The sequence below is a fragment of the Protopterus annectens genome, chromosome 3.part0 (genome assembly GCF_019279795.1).
Source record: "Protopterus annectens isolate FY-2018-M chromosome 3.part0, PAN1.0, whole genome shotgun sequence".
NCBI classification, from domain to species: domain Eukaryota; kingdom Metazoa; phylum Chordata; order Ceratodontiformes; family Protopteridae; genus Protopterus; species Protopterus annectens.
Window position 1 is genome coordinate 312323513 of NC_056731.1, and position 12937 is coordinate 312336449.

General features: G+C 41.7%; 1 protein-coding gene across 1 annotated transcript in view; it reads left to right on the forward strand.

Moving 5' to 3' along the window:
* The window catches only part of UBE3C (ubiquitin protein ligase E3C), a 2314788-nt gene that overhangs the window by 222436 nt on the left and 2079415 nt on the right, over positions 1-12937 (forward strand). The window lies entirely within an intron of this gene.

The window sequence follows — 12937 nt, forward strand, 5'->3', positions numbered from 1 at the left end:
CAGTGGTTGGAGATTTGACCAGTAAGCAAGGAATTGGCGGCAGTTATTGATTTACTATGGTACCTGTGGGAGATGGTACAAATGATGAATTTGTTTCAGATCAGAGCTTTCTAACTAGTTAAAAGAGAGAAAAAAGGGAGGAGACTGGAAAGATCCAGATCTTTCCTAACTCTTCATGCTTGGTGGTGAACACATCTTATCTTTCTTTTTGCATAATTTTCAGAGACATCGCTCAGATGTTTTTTATTTGTCAGTTTTGTCTTTAGATTCATTTATCACTGAGAGATGGCAGTATCGAGACAAAAAAGACAAAAAATTTGAAAATTTATGCTATAGCCTTTTGCTTTTTTCATTTGCTTGCTGCTTAGTCAGCAAGTGTTCCCCACTGTGTCTTGAGTACATTATTCCCCTGTACAGAGTTTCAAGAGCCAATGGAAGGGCCATCAGGTGGGGTATGCTATGCAGTATATGAGTACAATTCTACATTTTTCTGATCTATCCCACCCCCCCCCCTGATGCTGACCCCCTTTGCTTGTACATGTTTCCACCTGGAAGCTTTGAGGATTATCACTAGCTTGCTAGCCTGGGATCACCAAGCAGATGACTCCCCAGTCCTGGGCATTTTATCTGTGCCATGCAGGTCTCCAAATGCATGATGGTGAGCTGCTGAAAAGAACTGATGCTTCCCCTTCTAGGCTGGGATGCTGAGTTGTCTGTTCTCCTGCCTGGCTTTTCCATTGCCTGAGCCATTCATCTGAGTTGTAGTCTGGGGCTTTATCCCTGTATACCACCGAGCCAGGCTTAAAACTCAAGTAGTATGAAATTGCTTACTGCATCTTGTAGCAAACAAGTGCTTTGTGAATGCTGTAGGTGTCTTTGGACCACTGTCACGCAAAAAAACTACAAAGTGCACATCATCATCTCCCTGTCAGCTTGCATCCCAAAGAGAGGCCGCTGTCCTTATCTTGATATTCATGTTTAGTTTGATAAGGCTCAGGCACGATCATGAGGTCATTTGCACAGCTTATACTGAGACACTAGCACATTTCCATCACACCTCTGTCATTTCTTAGATAACTGTTGCAGTATGCCAATACTATTAGTTGTGCCAGTGAGGTAACTTAACATCAGCTGTGGTGCCAAAACCAAAAAACTGTCTTATGGGTCATATGTTTGACATGTGACCTAAGCCCATGAGTGTAAGTATATAAGCAGACATATGAGTGTAAGACCCTCAGACTTACCTCAGTGCCAGTCCAAATGCAGGTCTCGCACCATTGGTCTGTTTGTTCACTTAAATGCCCCTTTGGGGAACCTTCCTTTTTTTTTCTTGTACTTTGGTATTTAAAACTGTTAGATGTTAGCTAAGAGAGGGAAGTGTGATTGTGGTAGGCATATCCCTCCTAAGGACCTCCATTCCCAATCCTGGTTTTGTCTTGAGGCCGAACATGACAGTAAGAATTGCCAGATATGTCAGTCATGTGTTCCAAAAAACGTACACACACATCTGTCTTCATTAAATACTTATTTAGAGAGACAGTGCTTGGACTGCCTTGGCCAAACCAAAATGATGAAGCCACCAGTTTCTGACTGCCCATTTGCTTCAAAAAAGAAATTCAAAGTTCTTCAGACCTAAATTATAACAGTCAAACCATCTGCATTTAAATGCAATGAAGCCAATCAGAAAAAAGAACTGATTAAGACATCAATCATCTTTTAAAAACACAGTGAACCTAATATAAAAACCTATTGGTAATGATGCTTACAAACATTGTAAAAACCTTTTTATATATTAAATAAATCTTACCCTCAATAATTCTACACCTCACAAAATTCAAAATGTATCCAAAAACCATTAAAAACATATTTAAAAAAAATTGTCCAAAAAATGCAGCATAAAACAACTTACTCAATGCTTCAAATGCCGTAGCTTCAGGTTGGGTTTCAGGGAGACTCATTCATTAATGGCTAGAAACTTATCAGCTTCCAGGTGTATAATCCATTGCTGTTTCCTCTCTTCAGTGAAAGTCCTAATGTCACCTCCTCTCATTTCAGTTTTTCTCATTGGTGCCTGTTGGTGTACTTTACCGACCACAAGAAACTTTGTTTCACTGAATTTCCAGACAAATCAGCCTGACTACTTTCTGCCCCCTTGGTCCACCCCTCCCTTTGTCAGAAAGAATAACCTACTACCTCTTAGCTTGACAATTCTTTCATAACTGCAGACAAGTGGGTCCTTTCTATCATTCAACAAGGTTACAAAATGACTTGAAAGGAAATTCAAGTCTTCAGAGGCATTCCACCTCCTTTCAACAAGGTACAACTTCTACCTCCTGTTTTGCAAGGTCTTACCGACTAAGGTACCATAGAAGAGGAGATGCAGATGGTCTCCATGAGTTTTCAGTCTCTCCTTCCTCTTCGATCTTGTCTTGCAAGGGAAATTCGGAGAACTGTGAGGTTCATTGCCATCTCCATCCCCATGATTCCTTTTGCCAAACATCACATGAAAAGATCCAGTGGTATCTAAATTCTCCCTGGTCTCAACATTGCCACCTATTGGACACCCAGATCAAACTACATTTTCTAAAAATATTTACATTGGTGAATCTCTCAGATTCAGCTGAATCCACTACTGCCATTCATGCTAATTGTTCCTACTCAGGAACTGCATATAAATGCATTAGGTCAGGTCTGGGGTGCATGGACTAGCTTAGCAGTTCAGGGTCATTGGACCCCCAGACAAAGGAAGGGACACATTAGTGTGAAAGAAATGAGGGCACTCATTCAGTCTGTACAAGTATTCTCATATTCATGGAATCCAGGACCCCTCAGGATATTGACGATGAAGTCCTACCAGCTATGCAGACTGGCTCTTTTGGCATGAGACCAAGCTATAAAAGCAAACCTGTCTCTGAAAGCAGTCTACATTCCTTCCCAGAGCAATGTTCTGGCAGATTCATTAAGTAGTTCTTTAGAAGACGCTCATAAATGGATGTTGAACAGGGAGGTCTTCCTGGACATAGTCCATAAATGGTGTATTCCTCAGATAGATCTGTTTGCCTCCACTCTCAACAAACATCCCAGGCTGTTTTGCTCCATGGTTCATTGTAATCAGGCCTGGAGAATGGAAACCATGTCTTTTTCTTCGAAGAGGAAGTACTTTTATGCCTTCAATTCACTTCCTCTAATCCTGAAGGTTCTGTTAAAGATCTAAATCTTGCTGGTGACTCCTTTTTGATCTAGGCAGCACTGTTTCCCCTTTTCTTCATCATCTGACCAGGTGTCATAATCAGAAGTTACCCCACAGGGTAGACTTTCTCACACAGAAAAAGGGTTCTCTGCTTTAAGCCAACTTGTTAACTCTCAATCTGACATTGTAGAATGATGGTAGAATTTTAATCCCTTTCAGACACCTATTTTCTAAGGATGTGCTCCAGGATCTTCAGGAGGCAAGAAAATCTACCACTAGAAGATCTTGTATACCCAAATTCTGTCTAATGTCAAAAAACAGAGAATCCCATTCAGACTGGGATTCCCACTATTCTTTCATACTTGTGTGAGCTCTTAAGAGATGGTCTAGTGTACTCTTCTATCAAAGCACACTTATTATCCATTCCTGCATGTGTGCCCCAAGTGAAACAGTTTCTCAAAGGATTCTTTTATTTGAACTCAGCCAGGAAGGCTATCCCCTTTCCCGGCCACCCTTTGAACCAGTGACTTCTGCGTCTCTAATGTTTTGTACTTTGAAAACTATTCTACTAGTGGCCCTTACTTCTGCCAGAAGGGTTTCTGAGCTACAAGCCCTAATGGCCTCACTCATCTTCCTTATTTTCATAAAGATAAGGTATCTTTTAGGGTCAGTCCTCCCTTCTTGCCTTAAATGGTCAATGAGCTGTTTCTCAACCATGCTATTAATGTATCTGCTTTCTTTCATAACCCTCAAAATAATGTTGAAAGACTTTTACAGTCGTCGGATGTGCACAGACAACTTGGATTCCTTTCGGACAAGACAAAAGACATTAGGAATTCTGACCAGTTGTTTGTTTTTGTCCTGGAATCCAAGCTTTGCAATCATATTTCCAAGCAAACAATTGCAATCTGGTTTTCCAGGTCCATATCCTTTTGTTATTTCCATCATGGCGAGTTCTTATTCTCTCCAGTTAAGTCCAATTCCACTAAGTCTATTTCTTCTTCTGTAACCTTGTATAGGGGAATTAATTCCAGGGTTATCTGCACACATTCACAAAACACTACAGATTAGATGCTCTGTCTAGATCTAGAGCTTCTTTTGCCAGACATGTGCTATCTGGATTGATTGGCATCTTCCCTGTTCTTGGTCCATCCACCCTTTCCAGTTGATGAGTGATGGAAATCACTCAGTAGTATTGGAGTACTGTAACAGTGTTCTAAGGAAGGAAGGACATAATACAGTTGTGTAATAATTTAGCATGGTAAGGCAAATCCTAATGTTTAGAAACAATATCTGATTTGTAACTTTTTGAAAATATGGGAGCTGATGCCCCCACTCTGTTACAGATGTTATGCTATCAATGATTATAATATTGTAATATGTAAAAAGGAAGTGCATGTAGACAAAGCCGTTATAAAGTGTGTCCCAGACTCTTCAGTAAAGGCCTCTGATATTTCTGATACACAAGAAAATACATGGGTATGTATGCTTGTGTTTGTATAGATACACACACACACGCACACACGTGTGTGTATGTATGTATATATACATATATATATACATATATGTGTATATATATATATATATATATATATATAGACACACACACACACACACACATATGTCTAAGCACACATGCCCGCACAAGTATATGTCATTTCATGTAAAGCTCAACTTATCTAAACACAAATTGTTCAACACATCTTATCTAAACTCATGTTATCTAAGCCAGCAAAACTCAAAAATAAAACAGAACTTAGTTACAATATTGGCATACAATAATTGAAAGGCAGCTGTACTAGACAAAATTTGCAGTCAGTAAAATATAGTCATGTATAAATGCAAGACAAATTGGCAGATACAATGAAGTTTAAAGTGTCAGAATACAACTTTACATTTATGGGTAGGGGAAATAGGAGGTGTAGGAGATACAAGCAGAAAGTAGGGAAGAGGTGAGGAAAGGCTTTGTAGTGTGTATATTTGTTAGGTGGTACAGAGAAAAAGAAAGTTGTAGTGAAGTTGTGGTAGATGTAAAAGGGCAGTGAATATGAATTGGAATTTGTAGCTCTTGTAGTGTACTATTGGGTGATTCCCACAGCTTATCAGTAAAGCTTGTCAGGATCTGCAGCTGTGTTGTTACTAATGTTCTTTAGTGACTCTGTTACCCACTCCTTTAAGATAATGGGGCATTCACCTGTCATACTTGCATGTATAATCATAGATCAACATTAACATTACCTAAGAAGAAAATGGCCAGCATCTCCAGAACTTGATAGTGATCCATTATTAATTTATTGCCTTACTTCCTGGTAATTTTAATATTGTGAAACCCCTTGATAACCCCTTAAAAATAATATGGAAAACTTTTTACCACTTCTTTTTGCTGTAACTATGTCATCATATTAAGAGGGCATACTGATTCTAAAATGTGGAGTTTTTACTTTAGTTACATGAGTGGAGCTATTTTAAGTAAAAAAAAAACTGTGCTTGTACATACTGTATGATAACCAGCTGCCCAGTTACTGACTAGGTGTCATCTGATGGCACCTTCTGATGATGTCATAAGTGGTGGCTTACATTGTGAAATTCAGTACACTGAAGTTTTGATTTGAAGGGTTTCTCATTTTGCTAGTAACAGTTACTGAGGTACTGTAACTGTGTAAATCAGTGAATTTCATTACCTCTTCTGTGCATAGCCCAAACTTTGTAGAAGACTTGCTCCAGCCAGTGCTTTCTGGTATTGCTATCTGACCTAGGAGCCAGGTCTAACATACAGGTAGAGAAGTATGGCTATGAGGCTGTCCACCACAAGAGCTCCAGCTTTTTCCTGTAGGGTGGCAAGGCTATCATACCTGCATTCTCCCCTTCCAAGATGAAGGAAGGGCTTGAGGTAACACTAGTCCTCCAGGGAATTGTTTGTTTTTCATTCTCACTTCTGAAGTAGCCTTTTGGGTAATGTCTTGCAAGTAAACAGCATCTAGCCAGCTTGCCAAAACTTTACCTCCCCTTCCTCTCACTCAGTCTGGCTGTGAATAGGCTGAACCATTTTTGGAGGGAAGTATATCAGCAACCAGAGTGAGGTAAATCTTCAGTATTTTCCTGCTGCTTCAAGGAGGAGCATCTCTGTGACTCCAGAGGAACAGCAGACAGTTAAAAAGCTTCTTATTTAACAGATAAGTCCATTTTGGGAAATCACTTCCTCTATGTTTACAGAATATTTGTGGTATTATTTCTAATTTACCTTTAAAAATATATTTGTAGCATTCCAATTTAAGAATACCAGCTTCGGTCAGGGATTGTATGTGCTTCTGCTCCATTTATTTGGTTTATTTTTCAATTTTGTATGGAAGAAATGTGATTTTGTAAAAATAAGTATTTGAGTTGTGCTTTAGAAGGTGGAATTTGTGTTTTTTTACACCTGTTACTGTTTGTAACAGAACTTGAATGTTTTCTCATTTCTCAGGTAAGAAATAATTTGTGAAATTTCTGACTACAAGTTTAAGATCTGATGCCATAGCTTTCAGTGTACTGCTTGTGCTTTTACTAGTTTGGGGAAAGAAAATGTGCTTGTTGCTTACTGTTGAATGCATGCCTTTACCCATTTTCTCTGAGCTTACTGTACTGGTAATTATCTTTCTTTTCTGGCTACCTGGATAATATTCCTAAAATGAAAAAAAAAGTTAAATTACTACTTTAGATTATGGTTAGTGACTCTAGCTTAGGCAAAGACTCTTCTACAGACCACTTAACCTATTGGCCCAACCCCCTGTGGTGTAGCTGTAATGGTAATTATGAAATGGGCGTTAGAGATGTTTTGAAAGTTCAGACGTTTTGAATGGAGATCGCTGTAGAGTGCGGAATGGGAAATTTACCATTCTCCTCAATGTAGTGTGGTCTCGGAGTTGGTATATTTAATTAGCAGGGGGAGTGGGGGTAAAAAAATATTTTTTTTATATTATTATTTTAATTTCAAACTTTTAAAACGTCGATCATGCAGTCTTGGCCATATAATTTTTGAAGTTTTGAAAGTTTGATCTACTGATAGGGATCCGTTGTTACAGGGTTCTTCCTTATCCACAGATAAGGGATTCAAGAAATGTATTGCTTTTGGGCACAAGCTGCCCTCACAAGATGTGCACGATAAATGCATCTATTATTTGGAGCTGTCCTCTTTGATTCAGTTCAGGTCTATTGCAGTGATTGAGAGAAGGGCAAATTTAATCCTTGAAGGTCTGCTTTCCAGTGGTTCTTTTTCTTCAATACCATAGAATGGCTCCAAAAAACTCACCAAACTTCCAAGACCTCCAAAGGGGGTAGTAAGAGGTCCTTCTCTGTCTTCATGCTTGGACCCTATTCTTTCTTGTCAGACTTGAAGGTCCTAAGGTCTTTGGTTGTCCCAATAGCCTTGGCACTGTTGTTGCCTCAGACCAGATTGCCCTTGGTGCCAACTACAAGCAAGGCTCCATCTTTGGTCCTCAGTGTACCAAACTCCTTTTTGGTCAAAAGGACTCCATCAGGTCAGGTAGCTTCCCCCTTTTCCCAATCCACTCCATCGGAGATGTTGCCAGCGTCTTCGCCTTTCCCACCTCAGTTTTGAATCTGTCCATCTCGGATCTGGCAAGCAGGCTCTTCGTCTTCCAAGTGACCCTCTAAGCCCCCATCGGTGGTGTCATCTACACAGTCATTGAGGTCGGTGGGCAGTTTCAAAGCATCAGACTTAGAGCATTTGATGAGATAATTTTTGTGGACTCAGATGCAGTTAAGTCTAATCCCTTCTGGGAACCTTGTCTCTATCCCCCTGGTTTCCTCCCTCTGCCCCTGTGGATCCTAGTTCCTCAGGGCCACCCTGGCTGTCCTCACCTCTGACTCCCACCTTGTTTTCATTGACTTCAGTTGTGTCAGAGTAGACCTAAGAGCTGGTGTCAAGGCTGGTGTTTCCAGGTCAGGTTCGACGATTCCAGCTTCGGGTTCATTCCTCCCACTCGGAGCTTCAGTCTTCGACAACTTAGCTGTGGATTTGACATCAGGATGAGGTGCAGCTCCCCTGGATTCAAGCACATCTTTGGTATCTTCAGATACTGGAACTGTTTGCTCTGGGAGGCCAGCATTTGCCTCCATCTTCAACATCGTGGAGAGAATGTTTTCCATTCAGGAGATGGTTTGGTTATCCTCAGCCAGTGTTCCATCCTCATTCTCATCTGTATTTGCGACCAGTCATCAGCCTGCTCCTGGACAAGCCCATGCCAGTTGGTCTCCAGTCTGCTCTCCTGGCAGAGCTTCCTGCCTGTTCCCTCTGTCCTCTGGCTTCACCAAAACATGAGGTCTCAGGCAAGAGGCAGTGCAAAAGGAAGCATCTTGACTTTCCTGAGGAGTCTCTCATAGGATACTTACTTTGATGAAATAGAGTGGTCCCCTAAGTCATTGAGGGATAACTACTTTGGTGATCTCTTGGAGCTTCTTCACCAGTGCAGGAGCAGGACCACTGAAGCCTCCTGTCAGGAGGAGTCAGTATTTTTGGTGGCCTTTAGTGTGGGCCCAGCCACACCTTGGGTGGTTCCCCCACCAGATGCTCTCATAGACCTAGTGTCTCAGAGGGCTTGGAAGGAACCTGACATGGTGAAGCAAATTTCTATGAAACCTGACAGATTTCTTGCTCCACCCAAGGATCAGCTGCATTAGAGTAAGAGCCTAGCCATAGATGAAGTAATGGTGACGGCCACCATCAAGAAGAAAAATCTGTGAGGGGAGTTCCTTGAATCCATACCCTGAACAGAGAATCTCAGACTTTGGACTGTCTAGGGAAGTGATCTTATGCCTCCGTGACATTTGATGTGAGTGGGCACAACTACATAACCCAGTCAACAATGCTTCAGCATGATCTAGTAGCTGAAGAGTCGAAGAACATTAAGATGCAGTATTCTCTGAATATTCAGGAGACACTGGTGTCTCTGCTGTCTACTGTCCAATCTATTGCTAACGTTTCCATTTCTTTTCGAACACAGCAGCTGGAGCATCCCGCCATGCTGATGGAGCATCATGCCATGTGATGCCTCATTTGGTTGTGGATGTGCAGCTTTGCAGATTGCTTCAAGGCATCTTTTTTGCCCCTTTTGATGCCTCTTCCATGCTTGGGCCTAAGATTAAAAACACTCATACTAGGAATGAAGAACAAGGGAAGATGCTGTACCACTCAGGGAACCTTCTCGAGAAATCAGAATGGGGGGAGGGGCGAATGTCTGTTTTTTACAAAGCCACAGCAGCCTTCCCAGGACACTGTTTCTGAAGGTTCCTCCCCTTGCCGGGGCGGGGAGGGACCATAATGAGTGCCAGCGAGAATCTGGGTTCTACTCACAGTTCTTTTTGTTACCAAAGGAAAACAAGACCTGAGACCAATTTTGTATTTGAGCAGACTGAATCCCATCATGAGCCAGATCAAATTCCAGACCCTCACTGTGCAGTCCATTCTACCTCTGCTGGAGAAGGATGATTGGATGTGCTTGATAGACTTCAAGGACACCTGCCTTCATATCAAGATGGAGAGGCACTCCAGGAGGTTTCTGTGCTTTTGGTTGGGGGCCAGTCATTACCATTTCAAATTCAGAGTCTTACCATTTGTCACCCCCCCCCCCCCCGAGTGTTCACCAAGTGTGTGACAGTAGTTGCAGCTTGGCTGTGGCTTCAGGGATTTCAGGTCTTTCCATACCTGGATGATTGGCTCCTCACTGCCCCCATGTATATAAAGTCAAGCCTACAATCTTTCTAACATTAGAATTCATATGTTGCCACTTGGATACTGTCAGTCAAATTAACAAGCTCCCGAGCTCCAGAGTGATTGGCCTTCTATCCCAGGCAATATCTGTACTTGCTCTTGCAAAGCCTACAGCTTATGCGATTTTTGAAACTCTTAGGCCACATGTCAGCTTCAGTAGGGTTGGTCCCTGTAGCGAGGTACCACATAAAGGCTCTGCAATGGACTGTTGCAGTGCAGTGGCCCTACTTGACCCATTCAGCGGACTTTCCAGTAAAAGTGACACCAGTGTGTCTCCCTTTGTGACCAGTGGGAGACAGTTTGCTCTTCCCCATCCTATGGCCATGGTCAGCACGGCCACCTCCCTTCTTGGGAGGGTGGGGCTTTTCAAAGGGAGGATGGTTCAAGGGTTCTGGTCTTCTGAGAAGGCCATCATTCACGTCCATGTCCTGAAGGAAGTATGGTTCAAGGGTTCTGGTCTTCTGCGAAGGCGGTCATTCACGTCCATGTCCTGAAGATGAGGTCTGTCCTCCTTGTGTTGCAAGCCTTTCAGGATGTCCTTCCAAACTGTGTAATTTTGATACAGATGGACAATATGTCCATTATCTGATATCTCAACAGCAGAGGGGAACGTTCTTATTCTCTTTGAGGCCATGAGAGTTTGGCAATGGGCAATCTCGTCTCAACTGTTTCTGATTGCAGTTCACATCCTGGGAAAGTCCAGCAATTCTGGCTGACAGCTTGAGCAAGAGTATTCTTCTTCCTCACGAGTGGTTTATGAAGGCTGGAGTTGTATCTCAGATCTTCCAGTGCTAGAGAACTCCATGTTGTGACCTCTTTGCTTCCCCCTCCAACACCAAATGCAACAGCTAGCCCCTATCTTAGCCCCTTAGCCCCTATCAGGGGCAGTCACTCAGAGATGCTGTTTTGTTTCATTGGCCCCAAGTCTCCTGTATGCTTGTCCCCCAGTTCCTCTGATTGCTACATTTCTTCAGAAGGCAGCCCATTTCAGAACAAAAGTGATGCCATAGCTCCCTTCTGGCCTTGTCCAGTGTGGTTCCCCTTTCTGTGGCTTCTTCTGCGATACCCTCCTTGAGTTCTGGATCCCACTCCAGATCTCATTTCTCATTCAGTGCATCTGGATTCTCCCAATCTGCAGCCCCTGCTTGGTTTCTCCAGTCCCCTTGATGGGCAGGAATCCCAAGCTTTCTGATAGAGTTGTGTATATTTTGTCTTCGTCCCAAAAGCTATCCAGTATGAAGGTGTATTCCAGTAAATGGAAACATTTTGTTATGTGGGTGGAATCTCAAGGATTTGATCCTCCTCCTGCTCCCTTAAAGCAGGTTCTAGATTCTCCTGCTGAATTGTTTAAATCAGGCTGTAGTTGTTCTGTGCTCAAGGTACAACTGGCAGCCTTTTCTGCATTTAATGTCGGTAGGGATAATAATCCCTTGGCTGCTCTGAAAATTTCCAAGGCCATTTCTCAAAGGTGGATTTCTTTTGCATGCCCTCATTTGGGATTTAGTGCCTCCCTGGGATTAGCCTTCCATGTTGCAAGCCCTCCTTTTGATCCTTCTGCTCATTCAGACTTAAAGTTGCTGTCTTGGAAATCTTCATTTCTGGTGGCCTTTACATTGACCAGGAGAGTTTCAGATCTGCAAGTGCTTGATTATTCCCCTCCTTATCTGGCGTTTCACAAAGGTAGGGTTTCACTCTGCATCAAGCCTTCCTTTCTGCCCAAAGTAGCCTTTAAGAGTAATTTGAATAGATCTTTTCTTCCTGTGTTTTTCTCTAATATCTCAAACAAGGGTGAATACTTGCCACATTACATGGATGTGCATAGACAAGTGCGATTTAACTGGACAGGATGAAAACCTTCAGAAAATCCAGGCAACCGTTTCTTTCCTTTTCAAAATCCAGATAGGGCAGACCTGTGTCAAAAGTGACTCTATCCAAATGGCTTTCATTTTCATCTCTCTCAATAATGAGAAGTGCCACCAAGTTACCTTGTGAAGACTGAATGGTACAGTTATTGCAGTCGCATCTTATGGTAATGTTTGAGGTTTTAAAATGTTATGTTGAGAAGGATTACTACAGGGTTAGTAACATAGCATGTACTGATATCAGTAGATAGCTCAGTGGCAGTATAACTCTGTAATGTATTGTATGTCTCCGCCCTTCTTGGTTACTGCTCCACCACACACACACAGAAAACATACTGTTTCAAGAACAATTTTCAGGGACGTCAGAGATATAAAAATGGTTTGTTATCCATTTTTTTTTAACTGATAAATTAATTAGAATTAAAATAGATTCCCGTCCCAGAGACTTCCCATACCCTGGAATAAACTACCTATCTATATCAAACGAAGCTCCTCATTAGCACTCTTCAAGAAAAATCTTGATGATTGGATGGGAAATAGGAAATTCACCCCAGGGATCACCTCTGTGGCTCTGCTCAACAGTGGCACAGGAAAATAATTTTCTTGGGTGGCAAAAGCCAGGGTACCTCTTTGGCTAGGCTTATATAGGCCCTAGGGCCGATAGCTTAGTACCTACCTATGAATTGTCCATGTACCATAGTCAACTGAAATTCTTTCCCAAATCTCTCTGGATTCTTATTCTAAGAACTCTAATGAAATTATTCACATTTTAAATTCCTATTTTTAATCATCTTTATTAAATTACCACTTAAGACATAGACACATGTACATTAATGGAAAATAAAACAAATCATAACAATTTTTCATTTACATATGTTATACATTACATATGTTTTCGTTCTTTGCAAGTCTTCATTTAGTCCAACATTACATAAATTGCTCGATTCCTGCCTTCCCTTAAACGTCCCTCTTCTTCCTTAGTATTATTTTGCATGTATTGTTCCCAGAAATTCAGTTTATTTCTATGTAAGTTGCTCCTTCCCCTTTACAAAAATCCCATTTCTAGTTATTTTCTCTCTCACAATATTCAGTACTGCAAATACTGTTGGCTGAGAT